Genomic DNA, 14,841 nt, shown 5'->3' on the forward strand with positions numbered 1-14,841 from the left:
AAGATTCATCCATGTTGTTGTGTGTTCAACAGTTCTCGCTCTTTATGGCTCTAAAGTATTACATTGTATGCATAAACAGTTGTTTATTCAGTCGCCTCTTGATGGATGTTTGGAAAATTTCCAGTTTTGGCCATATAACAAAGCTGCTGTAACATTTGTGTAGATGTCTTTGTATGGGTAATATATATTTTCTTTTCTGTTGGGTAAATATATAGGAGTGGTATGCAGAGCCATATGGCTTTTAAGAAGCTGCAGGGGTGATTGGAAAGAATCTTGGTCTGGTAGCGAGAAACTCTAAGTTTAATCTTCATTTTTCTAGTTACTAGCTGTGTGATCTTAGGCAAGGAACTTAACAACTCTGAGATTTGAGTTGCCTGTCCATTGAATGAGATGACAACTAATCTCTCTCTCATACATACAGATGAGAGGAGGACCAAGGGACATAACCCAAGACATTGCCAAGTTTAAAGGCCCCACAGAGCGCTATGAAACCGTTATCAAGAGTAAGCTCCCAGGAGAGAGAAGGTTATGTTTTAGGTCTTGCTTTGCCAAGAGAGGGAACTGTCCAAAGGCTTTGGAGGTGAAGAATTGCATTTGGTGTTTTCTTGTTGCTCCGAGCTGCAATTTCTCTCTTTTCCTGCCTTCCACGTCCTCTCCATCTCCTGTTATGGTCCCCCCGCAAAGACAGGCCCATTGAGCAAGGGTGAACTATTAGAGGCATTGAGTGAAAAAGTTACAGTTGGGATTAACTTTCCTCCCCTGCCTTTGGCTCATAAATCCAGATGGTAAAAGCAAAACAGAAGGGTAATATCATAGAGGTTAGACCTCAAGAGCAGCTCTGCAGTCCTTAAGAATTTTACTAAGAAAAAGTTGTCAAGGGTGCTTGTATGTATAGGTCTGGTTTCTCAGGGCACTTTTCTTTTTTAAGAAATATTATGCATGATGGTTGGTGTCTTTGGGGTGTGACAGGCTTGTGTTCACATTCAGGTTTCACTATGTATTGATCAATATGTCTTGGGGATACTACTTCATCTATAAGCTTCCATTTCTTCATCTGTCAGGTAGGAATGCTAACAATAATACATACTGACCTTGTATTATTAAGAGTAAGTATGAGAGACAAAAAAAAAAAACCCAACAAATTTTACCCTTTTATTTATTTACAATTATTATTTACAATTATTATTTTACAATTATTACTTTATTTATTTACAATTATTATTTTTAACCCTTTTAAAATAACCCTTTATTTATTTACAATTATTATTTTACAATTATTACTTTATTTATTCACAATTATTATTCACAATAATACATACTGACCTTTTATTATTAAGAGTAAGTATGAGAGACAAAAAAAACCCAACAAATTTTACCCTTTTATTTATTTCTAGGGCCATTCATGGCCAAGAGAGTCCTATTTACTCCAGAATTTCAGTAATCTCATTGAAGACTCTTCTTCATCTCCTTTAAACACGAAACCGTTCTTTACTTTTTCCCCCAAACCCATTCTTATGTCTTGTTCTACCATTGGAGGCCATCTCTTACCAGATCAAACAGCACTTTTGGATAAGGAGAGTTTCTTTGCACATCCTACCTAATTTATCCTCAAGCCTTTTCCTGTGAATCACTAAAGAAAACAGATGGTGCTATCTGCATTATAAAGGTGGAAAATGAAGGAATAAAGAACCCAAGGGTCTTTTTTGAGATCTCAAATTTAGTGACAAAGCCAAGCGGTCAAAAGTTCTGAATGCCAAGTTACTGAGCTGCCACCTAGGTGAGATACCAGTTCTCAAAGGCCTTGCTCTGATAGGGGCTGAATTTAGTCAGAGGAGGCTGATTCCTATCAGAAACAAAACTGGAAAGAGGTTCCCCTATCTTTTCCTCTGAGGTGTTAGGAGTACAGAGTCCTATCAGATGCTGTGTTATGTTTATTCTAGATGTGTCATGGATAACCATATCACTTGGATAAACAGAAGAGGAAATTATTTTGTCAAGAACATGACTTCCCCACAAAAGACACCAACTAGTCAGAGCAATCTTGAAAAAGAAGAACAAAGCTAGAAGCTTCATGCAACTTGATTTCAAGTTATATTACAAAGCTGTATTAATGAAACAGTATAGTATAGGCATAAAAACAGACATATAGATCAACAGAACAGAATAGAGAGTCAAGGAATAAACCCACATGTATGCTAGTATAATCGACTAATTTATGACAAAGGAATGAAGAATATACAATGAGAAACGGACAGTCTTTTTCAATAAATTATATTGGGAAAAATGGATAGCCAAAGGAAAAGAATGAACCTGGACCACTATCTTAAATCATATATGAAAATTAACTCAAAATGTATTCAAGATTTGAACATAGGACTTCAAACCATAAAACTCCTAGAAGAAAACATAAGCAGTGACCATTTTGACACAGGTTTTGGTGATGATTTTTTTTTTTTTGGATTTGACACCAAAAACAGGCAACAGAGGCAAAACAAATAAACAAACAAAAAAACAAGTGAGACTATATCAAACTAAAAAGCTCCTGCACAGCAAAGGAAACCTTCAACAAAATAAAAAGGCAACCTACAGAATGGGAGAAAATATTTATAAATCAAGTATTTGATAAGGGGTTAATATTCAAAATAGAGAATTCACAACTCAATAGCAAACAAGCAAACAAAACCCCAGACAATCCAAATAAAAAATGACAGAGGGTCTGAATAGACATTTTTCCAAAGACATTCAGATGGCCAACAGATACATGAAAAGGTGCTCAACATCATTAATTATCAGAGAGACACAAATTAAAACCTTAGTAAGATATCTCCTCACATCAGTGAGAATGACTGTTATTAATAAGACAAGAAATAACAAGCATTGGTAAGGATGTGGAGAAAAGGGAACCCTGGTGCACTCTTGATGGGAATGTAAATTGGTACAGTTACTATGGAGAACAATGTGGAGCATCCTCAAAAAATTAAAAATAGAATTATCATATGATCCATTAATTCCACTTCTGGGCATTTATCTGAAGACATGGAAATCACTTAAGTGTCCATCAATAAATGAATGGATAAAGGAAGTGTGATGTATATACATCTACATAGATGGATAGATAATCTCCATACAATGGACTGTTATTCAGTCATGAAAAAGAAGAGAATCCTGCCATTTATGACAACATAATGGCTCTCCAGCGCATTATGCTAAGTGATATAAGTCAGGCAGAGAAAGCCAAATACCATGTGATTTTACTTATATATGGAATCTAAACAAACAAATAAACAAAAGCAAACTCAGAGATGCAGAGAATAGATTGGTGGTTGCCAGAGGTATGGGGTGGGGAGTTGGAGAAATGAATGAAGGTGATCAAAAAGCACAAACTTTCAGTTATAAAATAAATAACCCTTGTGTCCTATCACACAGAGGCAGCCTGAAAAGCCTAGAAGATGCTGATCTCCACGGTGAGTACCTAGCAGCCTCCCTCTCACCCACTCATATGTGTGATGTTTCAATCACCAAGCTTATTGGCTGAATTTTCCCCATATTTTCATGACCTCCAAGTTTAACATCTCTTCTTGAACTTTAAAAAAAATATTTTTTTGTGGTCATATGTATGTGGTTACACCTCACCCTTGAAGGTAAGTAACCCTGGCAACCTGAACAAATTGGGAACATGGCTGTAGGCCTCCTATTTGTGGGTTCTAAGGCAAGAGTGCACATGGAGGCCTGAATAACATGTCTAAATATTTCATAGTTGTAAATCAAGCTAACGGACTATTACGTAAAATACTTCTACCCCCTATTGTGACAATTATACCTTCCTAATGGCAAAACTGACAAATGTGTTTAAAGCTTTCTTATTGTATGACTGAAGGTTGGCAGAAAATCAAAGATGATAGAATTTAATTGTTATTGTGCATATCTGAGTCATTTTTATGGTTGATGATGTTTGGTGGAGTAATAAACTAAAGACATATATACATTTTATTTTCTTTAATTTTAACAAATATCACTTATGGAATGATCAGTATTTTCACACATTAACTTTTCTATTGATAATAGTGGTTTAAGAAATAAAAACTATAATTGTAATAAAAGTGTACAAATGAAAATATTTTTCTAAAAATGGATGGCACATTAAACATAAAACTGAAAAATTGGAATTATATTTATATATGCTTCCAAAAGTTAACTTTCTTCTAAACTATTTAAAAATATGTATTACAATAACATTTAAAAAATAAGCTAATTAATGGCTTCACGTTTTAAAATTGAAGTTATGTAAATCAAACCGGCATTTTAATTTTTGAAATGTAATTGTCTTACTTTTAAGAAAATTGAATTATTTTTAATTTTAGCATTTAATGTCCATCTACTTATTAAGCTAAAGATTCAGAATCATCAGGCTTTTGAATGTTACACCTAGATTTATATCAATGCGAAATTTAAGGTTAATATAGACTGTTGAGTCTTGCAAAATGTTCCCTAGTCACCCCAGCGCACAGCGTATCGTGCTTATTCATGAGCGCCCCTGAAGTCATGAATTGGGACACAAAGAAAAGCATGAAAAGAATGCTCGGCACTGCTGGGAAACCAAAGTTATGCAAGAATCTATTGAATTCAAGTTATCTATGAGGAGGAGAGATTTGACAAGATAACTCATATGTCTATTCTTTTTGCCAAGCAGTTCTAATGCTCAATTTTTTCACATTCTCAAGTAGTGTCAGTATCAATGTCAGCAGCAGTGCAGCCCACAAATGTTCATGGCATCCAAACACAGCTGCTTTTTGTTTTGAGAACGTAGGAAAAATGTGGCGAAGAGTTTCCTGGGGCCTGAAGAGCGTAGATTGTGAGAGTGGATGTTTAGGGGTCCTGGTTGTGTTATGGCAATAATGAGTGCGGAGTGATGACTGAGAGAGGTGCCGGTAGGTTCTTTAATAAGTGTATATTTATCCTGTTTGTTTGTTTGTGATATGTAGCTTTCTCTAAAGTATGAGGACCAGGGCAAGGACCCCTTCTGCCTAGGTCTAGGGTGGCTGTGGATAACTGGTTAGTCAGGAGCTAGAACCAACAGGAGATATGTACAATGATCGCAGAAAGCGGGGGAGCAGATTTACACTTGTGAGTATGAAAAACAGCTTATTCTTGTATTATTACTTATTTATTATCATGTTACTTGTGTTATTTCTTTTCTTATTATTTTGTATCCTTACTTATGATTGCTCTTCTAGATAATGATGGCTGATAATTTAACCAACGATCAATGAAAGTGGATACTTTACTTTTGCTCACCCCTGTATAACATACATAAATGAAGAAATTTATTTATAAGTAAATATAGTAAAAATAAAAATTAAAAATATAACACATAACAATGAATAAATATAACATACAATATATTAAATGCTTAAAGTAAAATATATCTATAAACATTTATGAATCTTCATTAATGTTAATATTTATGTATTGTACGATAAATATATTAAAATCAAATAGATAATGAAAATATAAATAAATATATTCAATATATAAAATACATATCCTCTATATATTATAAATTGGCTCATGTGATTAAGGAGGCTGAGAAGTACCAAGATCGATAGTTGGCAAGCTGAAAACCCGGGAGAGCTGAGGGTGTAGTTTCATTATGAGTCAGAAGGACTAAGAACCATGAGAGGCAGTGGTATAAGTTTCAGTTTGAAAGCTAGCAGTCCCAAGAGCCGATTTTTCAGTTCAAGTCTGAAAGAAAAGACCAATGACTTAGCTTAAGCAGTCAGGCATGAAGAGTTCTCTCTCACTAAACTTTTCTATTTCAGTGAACTGATTTGATGAGGCACATACATATTAGGAAAGGCAGTTTATTTTATTCAGTCTACCTATTTAAATGTTAATCTCATCCAGAAACACCCTCATAGACACACCCAGAATTATGTTTAACCAAATGTCTGCCCAACATGTGCCAGGCACTAACATGGCTGTTTTACATGTATTATCTCATTTAATAGTTCTGTGAGGCGAATTTTTACAAATGAGCAAACTGAGTCTCAGAGCAGTTAAATATACAGGGTGGGGCCAAAGTAAGTTTACAGTTGTTTGTAGGGAAAATAATACAATAATTAATAAATAATAATGCAAGAATAAACTCTGTTTTGCATACTCACAAATGTAAAACTATTTTGGCCCCACCCTGTAGATCCAAATATAGATTACCTTGACTTCAAAGTTATACATCATTCAAACAAATTAGCAAGAAAATACTTGGCCAGCTTCAGAGGGCTCAGTCATTCTTCAGAATATTAGAAGGTCACATGGACAAATACTGATAAATTCATTATAGATCAACCTTATCATTTTGTTAGAGATTACTGAAGGACCAAATAACTATGGGTTGATAACCTGTTTAAATTTATCGAATGCATTCTGAATAATATTACCTTATGTAATAGGTAAATAATTGACTTTTGGTTAATTTTAGCTTGAACTGTCTCTCATTTTAATCTGAATAAATTAAATTTGACTTCTGAGTTTGAATTATAAAGTGCAAAAGGGCCCTAATATGAACATTTTTGTGAGTTGGTGGTGCTCAGAGATCCTCCCAGGTGTTGGGTAGGGCAGTTCATTCTTTCTTTCGAATCATTACAAGCAAGTTAACTAAGTGCTATTTATTTGTTTTGTTGTTCTGTTGCAAACCAGTCTATAAAGATGACCCAGCCCAACAATGTTCTCCCCTCTGCCCTTGATTCCAGCAAGAAGGCTCAGAGATATAAACAAGGCTTGTGTGAACACACACAAACACATGTGGCATTATATTTATATTTTATTTAATACAATAGCAATCATCGTGTACCATTACATAGTGCTTTACAGGACAGCGCATATAGGGGTGTGCACTTCATTGTTCATTAAGTGGTGCTGATGGCCGGGATGGAGTGGGTGTGCTGAGGTAGAGACAGCTCATTTTGAAATGGGACCAGAAATAGAAGAAATTAGAAAAACAATGCAGGAATGAACATTCTCCCTAAGTTAAGATACCTTTTTACAGTGCCTTGCTACCTAAATAAAAACAGAGGCGGTGTGCTCACCAAATCTTTGTAGGTAATTAGTGTCAGTGATTTATCTCAGAGAAGTTGCATTGTTCCTGTATTCAGAGACATGAGTGGTTATTTCAGAATTGGCTGGTGTGGTTTAGATTTTGATCTGTAGCTTTGGTTTTCCTGTGATTTATATTGATCGCTCCAATTTGTATGCTGCTTTGCTCTGTAGGTTCTTGATCCACTTGTTTCTCTCCTTTTTGGTCATGGTTATAGATTTATGTTTCTAATTTTCAATTTTCTTTTCTTCTTGGATTTTCAGTGTTTGCACTCAAGGTGGCTTTAGAAAAAATATAGTTCTCACTTTTATTTGTTTGCCTTGCTGTCAGATCTGTTGGGCCTTGTCCATGAGATAATGAAAATGAGAGTGCTTTGTAAGTTGTAAAGCATAATTCAAATGTAAGAGATGATTACTATTTTATTAAAAATAATAAAGTCTGAGTCTTCTTGCTGTAATCAAGGTCAAAGGGGAACACCTGTTGGACAGGTGGGTCATCTTTATGAACAGAGATCCTAGTTTGCAACAGCCCTAGCAACCAATGTCATGGCCTAGATTCTCTGTGAACATGTATTACAGTTTATGTCTAACTTTGAGAATAGAAACACAAGCCTAAAAAGGAGACAGAGGGCTCACAGAGGACAGCACCAATGGCCTGCTCTTTGGCTTGTGCTCACACCCTGATCTCTCTCTCTCTCTCTCTCTCTCTCTCTCTATCTATTTGAGAGGGGAAGGGAGGGACCAGTAAAGGGAGAGAAACATTGCTTGGTTGCCTTTTGTACATGCCCCAGCAACCTAGGCATGTACCCTGACTAGGAATCAAACCTGTGACCTTTTGGTTTGTGGGATGACACCCAACCAACTTAACCACATTGGACAGGGCTCGCACCCCAATTTTACAGGCCTGAAATACTCCGCCAGTCCAGAAATAAGCTTAAATATCACCTTTACCTCCTGTGCCCTGTCAGGGATATTATTGTAGGCTGTGTGGTGACATTGAGGAAAGCCTTTGGTGACTTTCTTGTTCCACATGCAAATTCATATCACCTTTTAAAGATCAATCCTAAACTGGTTTGAGAGCCAAACTGTCATTTGCTTAAGTAGCTCTGCTACTTAATCAAGACATCCTACTCAGTTTTTTCCTGAAGTAAAACCAGGCACTGTCTGCCATTTTCCTCTTTCATTTGACATAACACCGGGCCCAGCGTATGGCTATAGATGCCCTTAACTTACTTATATCTAGAGTTAGTGCCTAACTTTTGAAAATTTGCTATTTGTTTCAACTAAGTTATCATTAGTAGAATCCATCTCAACTGTGGAGAAAGAGGTCCTTATTGGCTCCTCAGTAGATTGGAAATGCAAAAATTTTGGTTGGGGGAGGGAGGAGTTTAAGAGCCCTCACCCCTCCCCTGCAAAAGTTGTGCAGTGTGTCAAGGGTAGATTTGGGAGATGGGACAGCATTTTATAAAGGAGATACCTCCATGTCTGGAACTCCGTCTGCACAGACATCCTCATGAGGTTGGCTGTATTTGAGTCCACTTTTACTTACTCATTTTCTTATTCATTCATTCATTTACTCATTCATTCATTCATTCATTCATTCAATAAATACTAATTGAGCACTCACTTATTACTAGGCAGACTATGTTATATCATAGGAACATCATTTCTGACAGTTGTCCTGAATCTGAAGATCATCTGTGCTGTCATCTGTACATGGGCTTTAGGTGATACAGACCTGGGTTCTAGCCTCTTTTACTCTGCTTGCTATTTGTGTTACTCTGTAAACTTAGTAACTTATTATCTAGGTCTTACTTCATGCATCTTGTAAAACTGGATAAAAATTACTGTGTATGGCTGTGGTGAGAATTCCATAAATGATGTGCATTTGACCCTTAAATAACATCGGTTTGAACTGTGTAGATCAATTTATATGAGGATTGTTTTCAATTCATAATGTAAATATATTTTCTATTCCTTGTGATTTTCTTAGTAACATTTTTCTCCAGCTTACTTTATTATAAGAATACAGTCTATAATACATATAATACAGAATATGAATTAATTGACTGTTATTGGAAGACATCTGGTCAACTCTAGGCTATTGATTACGTTTTTTGGGAGTCAGAGTCATATATAGATTTTTGACTGTGCAGGGGTGTTGGCACCCCTAACTCCCACTTTGTTCAAAGATAAATTATATATAACATAAGCACTGTACATATAGAAGGTCTCTCTGTAACTGATGGTTGTATCCTTTCACTCATTCCTTTATCACTATCTCAAACCCACTGACTACTTTTTGCCTGAGGTAACTTGGCTTTTAAGTAGAATTTAATAGTGTTTAAGACTTTGTGTTAATATACATATAGATGAGATATTTTCAGTAGTTTATAGATCCCAATTAAATTCCATAAATATATAGACATTCCCAGTTAAACATTATCTTATTATGAGCATGACTGAAGATCTATTTTTAGTCAAGACTGACATGCTGGGCAACCATTAAAATAATAAAACAAAAAATTGTACATAATAACCATAGAGATAAAATAAAATCACAAAATTATTTAATCTAAAAAAGGGAGGAAAGGGAACAAGAGCAAATAATTCAAATGTAAAACAAATTGCAGGATGGTAGATTTAAACCCAACCATGTCAACAATCATATTAAATATAAAGGGTCAAATATTCTAATTAAAAGTCAGAGATGTGCAGGCCCATTATGCGCTTTTTTATGAAACCCACTTTAGGACTTGATTAGCAGCTGAAGGAGACAGCCACAGAGAGTAGATTCCTGGAAGTCTTGAACAGACTGCCTAAGGTCAGACAGGGACACAATCTGACAGCATCAGAGACATATCCAGAGAGTAAAAACAGCAGTCTCCTACCATAGAAGTTCACACCACAAAGTCAGGAAATCAAGACAGATCAATTTAAGAAGCAGAAGCAAAAAAGAAGAGTCTTACAAATAATGGGAAGACAAAGAAATACCCCCACTTGAAGGGAAAGGAGGAATCCCCACAAAGAGAACTAAATGAAATAGAGGCAAGTAAACAATGAGATACTGAGTTCCAAACAACTGTTCTAAGGAAGCTCAATGAGCTCAGTGAGCTCAGAGAGAATTACAAAAAACTACAGAGAAACTATGAGGAACTTACTGCAAACTATATCAGCATGAAAAAGGTCATAGAAACTGTCAATAAGAGACAAGAGGAAATGAAGAATACAATTTCTGAATTGAAGAACACAGTAGAAGGAATCAAAAGCAGGCTAAATGAAGCCAAGGACCAAATCAGCAACCTAGAGGACAAGGTAGACAAAAGCTCCCAGAAAGAGCAAGAAAATGAAAAAAGACTCAGAAAAATGAAGAGACATTTAGGGAAATGCAGGATAACCTGAAACATAATAATATCTGTATAATAGAGATACCAGAAGGAGAAGTGGAGCAAGGGATAGAGAACCTGTTTGAAAAAGTAATGATGGAAAACTTCCCTAATTGGAGGAGAGAAAAAGTCACACAAGTCCAGGAAGTACAGAGGGTCCCAATCAAGAGGAACTCAATGAGGTCCACTCCAAGACACATCATCATTAAAATGGCAAATATCAAAGACAAACAGAGAATCCTAAAGGCAGCAAGGGAGAAAGAGGTAGTAAAATATAAGGGATCCCAATATGGCTAGCAGGTGACTTCTCGACAGAAACATTGTAAGCCAGAGGGAATGGCAAGAAATATTCCAAGTAATGAAAAGCTAAGGCCTGCAACCAAGATTGCTCTACCCAGCAAGGCTCTCAATTGAAGTAGAAGGTGAAATAAGAAGTTTCAAAAACAGAAAATAAGAAGTTTCAGACAAAAAAAAGAAAAAGAAAGAAACCTACTTTAAATATCAAGACATAAGTATGTTGTAAGTAAATTGATAGAAAAGATATATCGTACTAACACTGATCTAAAGAAAGCTAAAGAAAGCTGGAGTGACTATATTAACATCAGATAAATTAGATTTCAGGGCAAAGAATATTACCAGGGATAAAGAGAATCATATAATAATGATAAAGGAGTCTACTTATTAATAGTATTTAACAATCTTAAACATTTACACACCCAATAACAATTTCTAAACATGAAGTAAAATCTGATAAAACTGCAAGGAGGAAACAGAGAGAATTATAATTAGAAATTTCAGCACCTACTCTTAATAACAGATAGAACATATATAGAGAAAAATCAATAAGGATATAGAAGACCTAATCAGCACTGTCCACTAACTTGACATAAAAGGGCTTTATAGAACATTGCATCCAACAATGGGAGAACACACAGTGGTCTACACCCAATAATCTAGCATCTGACACAACGCTCTAGCCAATTCTGTCTGCCAACAGTAAAATGCTTCTGGGCCTCTCCAGGCCATAAGAAATCCTACAGAATTTCTGTCAGAGTTGTTCAGGCTCCACCTTGGGGCATTGCTCCTAAAAATTCTAGTAGCACCCCCAAGAGAAGATCTCATTTCCCCTGGCCAGGATGAACTCAGGGATTGAATCTGGACCAAAGATCTAACCCTGCATTGTCATCTTTTGGGGGATAACAGAAGCCTCTATACTTTGTCTAGACTTATTAAAATCAACATACTATTGCCCTTAGGGACTTGGCAGTAGAAAAACATAACAATGCTAGAGTTAGGTCCATTCAAAGATTTTATGCCATTTTTTTAAAAGGATATCTGGACTGTTCAAATGAGCAAAACAGTGAAGATTCCTCCTACAAAAACCTTCCTGAGAGATTTTATTCCCTTAGGATAACATATGACATGTCTTCCTGCCCCTTACCTTTCCAAAGGGAGAAAACTTAAAGCCATAAGAATTATGATAGAATTGTCAAGTACACATGTGAACAGCTTTAAATTTTAATGTATAAATGTGATTCACTTAATGATGTAAGAGATTATGATATTTTGATCAAGAAGAAAAAAGATAAATTTGATATAATGATTACATTTTCACCATGTCATTTTGTGGGTAGCCCTACCATAATATAATTCCAGAAAACTGTTCCTCTTGTGAGTCAGATATACAAGTGAAAAATGGAGGAGAAACATAGAATCAGCCACATTATACCTTGTATGCACCTCACATGAACTTTGGCTGTATTCTGTGCTTCTATACTCTAAATGGGCTTCTTCCAAAAAACTGTTCTTCCTGTGAATGTGAAACTGTGCCCAGGTTATAGTTGCCCAGGTTATAATACATGTCATAATTTATCACAGCCTACCTTCAAGTAATACTATACCACTTTAGGTATAGTATAAGGGCTACAACAACTATAGTGATGTGCTTCCATTTCTCTCCTCTTGGCCCTTGTGCTATTTTTACCATAAATTTTACTTTTATGTATGTTATAAACCACAAAGTACATTTGTATTACTTTTGCTTAAATAGCCAATTATATTTTAAATTAATTTAAATAATAAGTTAAAAAGTCTATATTTACCTATTTAGTTATTATTTCTGGTACTCTTCATTTCTTTGTGTAGCTTCAGATTTACATCTGCTATCATTTTCCTTCTGCTTGAGATACTTCTTTTAACATTTCTTGTAATGCATACTTACTGACAGTGAATTCTTTTAGCTTTTGAATGCCTGAAAGAATCTTTATTTTGCCTTTATTTTTCACGAGGTAAAGAATTATATGTTGACAATTTTCTCCCAGTCCATACTGTAGAGATGTCACTTCATTGTGTCTAGTTTGCATAGTTTCCAAAGTTTCCAAAGAAAAATCTGCCTCTGTTCTTATCTTTGTTCCTCTGGATGTAATGTGTCTTTTTATTCTGTAGTTGCTTTTAAAATTTCCTACTTATCATCGAGTTTTAAGAAATTTGGTTATGATGTGCCTTAGTTTAGTTTCCTTCATGTTTCTTGTGCTTGTAATTGAACCTTTTGGATCTGTGGGTTTATAATTCTCATCAGAATTGGAAAAATTTCAGCCAATATTCCTTCACGTATTATTTTACATCTTTCTCCCTTTCAGAGACTAAAATAACATGAATGTTAGACCTTGTCTAGTTGTGGCACAGATATTTTTTCCATTTTGATAAGTTTTTATTGCTATTTCTTTGAGTTTACTAATGTTCTCTTTTGCAACATTTAATCTATTTTTAATCTAATCTGTTTCATCTCAGATATTGTGGGTTTTGTCTTTAGAAGTTAGATTTGGGCCTTTTAAAAGTACCTCTCATCTCAATTAACATGTTAAAATGTTCCTTTGCCTTTTTGAATATGTTGAATACAGTTTTAATAATTCTTTTAATGTCCTTGTCTACTAATTTTATCATCTGTATTAATTGAGTCTTTTTCAATTTATTAATTTTTCTACTAATTATGATTATACTTTTCTGTTTCTTTGCATGCTTGTTCTTCTTAAACTGTATACCAGATATTGAAAATTTTACCTTTTTAAGTATCACATGTTCTAGTGTTCCTTTAAATATTTTTGAGCTATTTTTTCTGGGACAGTATTAAATTACTTGGAATAGTTTGAGCCTTTCATGTCTTGTTTCTATGCTTTGTTAGGCAGGATCAGAGCAGTGTAGTTTAGGGTTAATTTAACACACAACTGAGGCAAACTCTTTTGTATAATTATGAGATTTTGCATTCTGGCTGGTGGAAGAGGTGCTGTTTCTTTTTATCTCTAATCCTTTCAAATGATTTTTCCCCTGGTCTTGAACAGTTTACTCTTGCATTTGAGCTGATCAGTACTCAGCTAAACTCTAGGGAGGGACCTCCCTCAGGTCTTTCTCTCGGTTTTCTACTACTCTTTCCTGAAAACTCAAACTGCCTCTAGGACTCCCAGCTTCCCGTTTTCAACTAAGGCAAGTTTGGTTTCCCTCCTTGCATCATGGCCGGGAAACTCTGCAGGCAGTAAGTTAGGGCAATTGTAGGGATCCTTGACCTTCACTGTCTGATATCCAGTGTTTTGAAAACAAGTGTACACACACACACACACACACACACAATTTTGCTTTTTTGTTGTTGTTTCAGGCAGGAGGCTAAATCCTATCTCTTTTACTCAATCTTGGCTGAAAGTAAAGTCTGTAGTATCCTTTATAATTAAAAAATCTTGTGCCTTTCCCCCTTTTTTATTTTATTTTACTTTTTAAAGTAGGGGTGGGGAGCTTATGGAGATAAACCAGAAAAGTTTTGTTTGTATAAAATGTTAAAGAGATAATTTTTCTCATTCTTTTTCACTATTATGATTCTTTGCTTTGCCACAAGAGTGATTTTCCAAATCTAATCCGCTCTTATTTATGCCTAAATCCATCTTGGCTTCTGAAAGACTACTGAGTAATATCCAGACTGCTAAGTAAGCATGCAAGCCTCCTATATACCTGTTAACCCTCACTTTTAACACCACTCAGCTCTCCCACACGCCCTGCCCTCCAACTAAGCTTGTGCTGTCTGCCACGGTCGTCATATGTGGGCTCTGGAGTCAGAGAAACAGTTCAAGTCCTATTTAATGGTTGCCTGATTTGGGGAAATTAACTTCTTTAATATAATATCTGAAAATAAGAGTAATACATACCTTCCAGGATTGTTGTGAACATTAAATGAACTAATAGCTGTAAAGTGCTCACCACAGGATCTGGCACAGAGTAACTGCTGCACTGAGGTAATTTATTACTGTGATGATTCTGCCAATGTATCATGTTCTGCACCTCTGCCCTGTGGGCCTTTAGACATGATTCTCCTATTGTC

The sequence above is a fragment of the Pteronotus mesoamericanus genome, unplaced genomic scaffold (genome assembly GCF_021234165.1).
Source record: "Pteronotus mesoamericanus isolate MK-2021 breed Mesoamerican mustached bat unplaced genomic scaffold, CSHL_Meso_final contig_291, whole genome shotgun sequence".
NCBI classification, from domain to species: domain Eukaryota; kingdom Metazoa; phylum Chordata; class Mammalia; order Chiroptera; family Mormoopidae; genus Pteronotus; species Pteronotus mesoamericanus.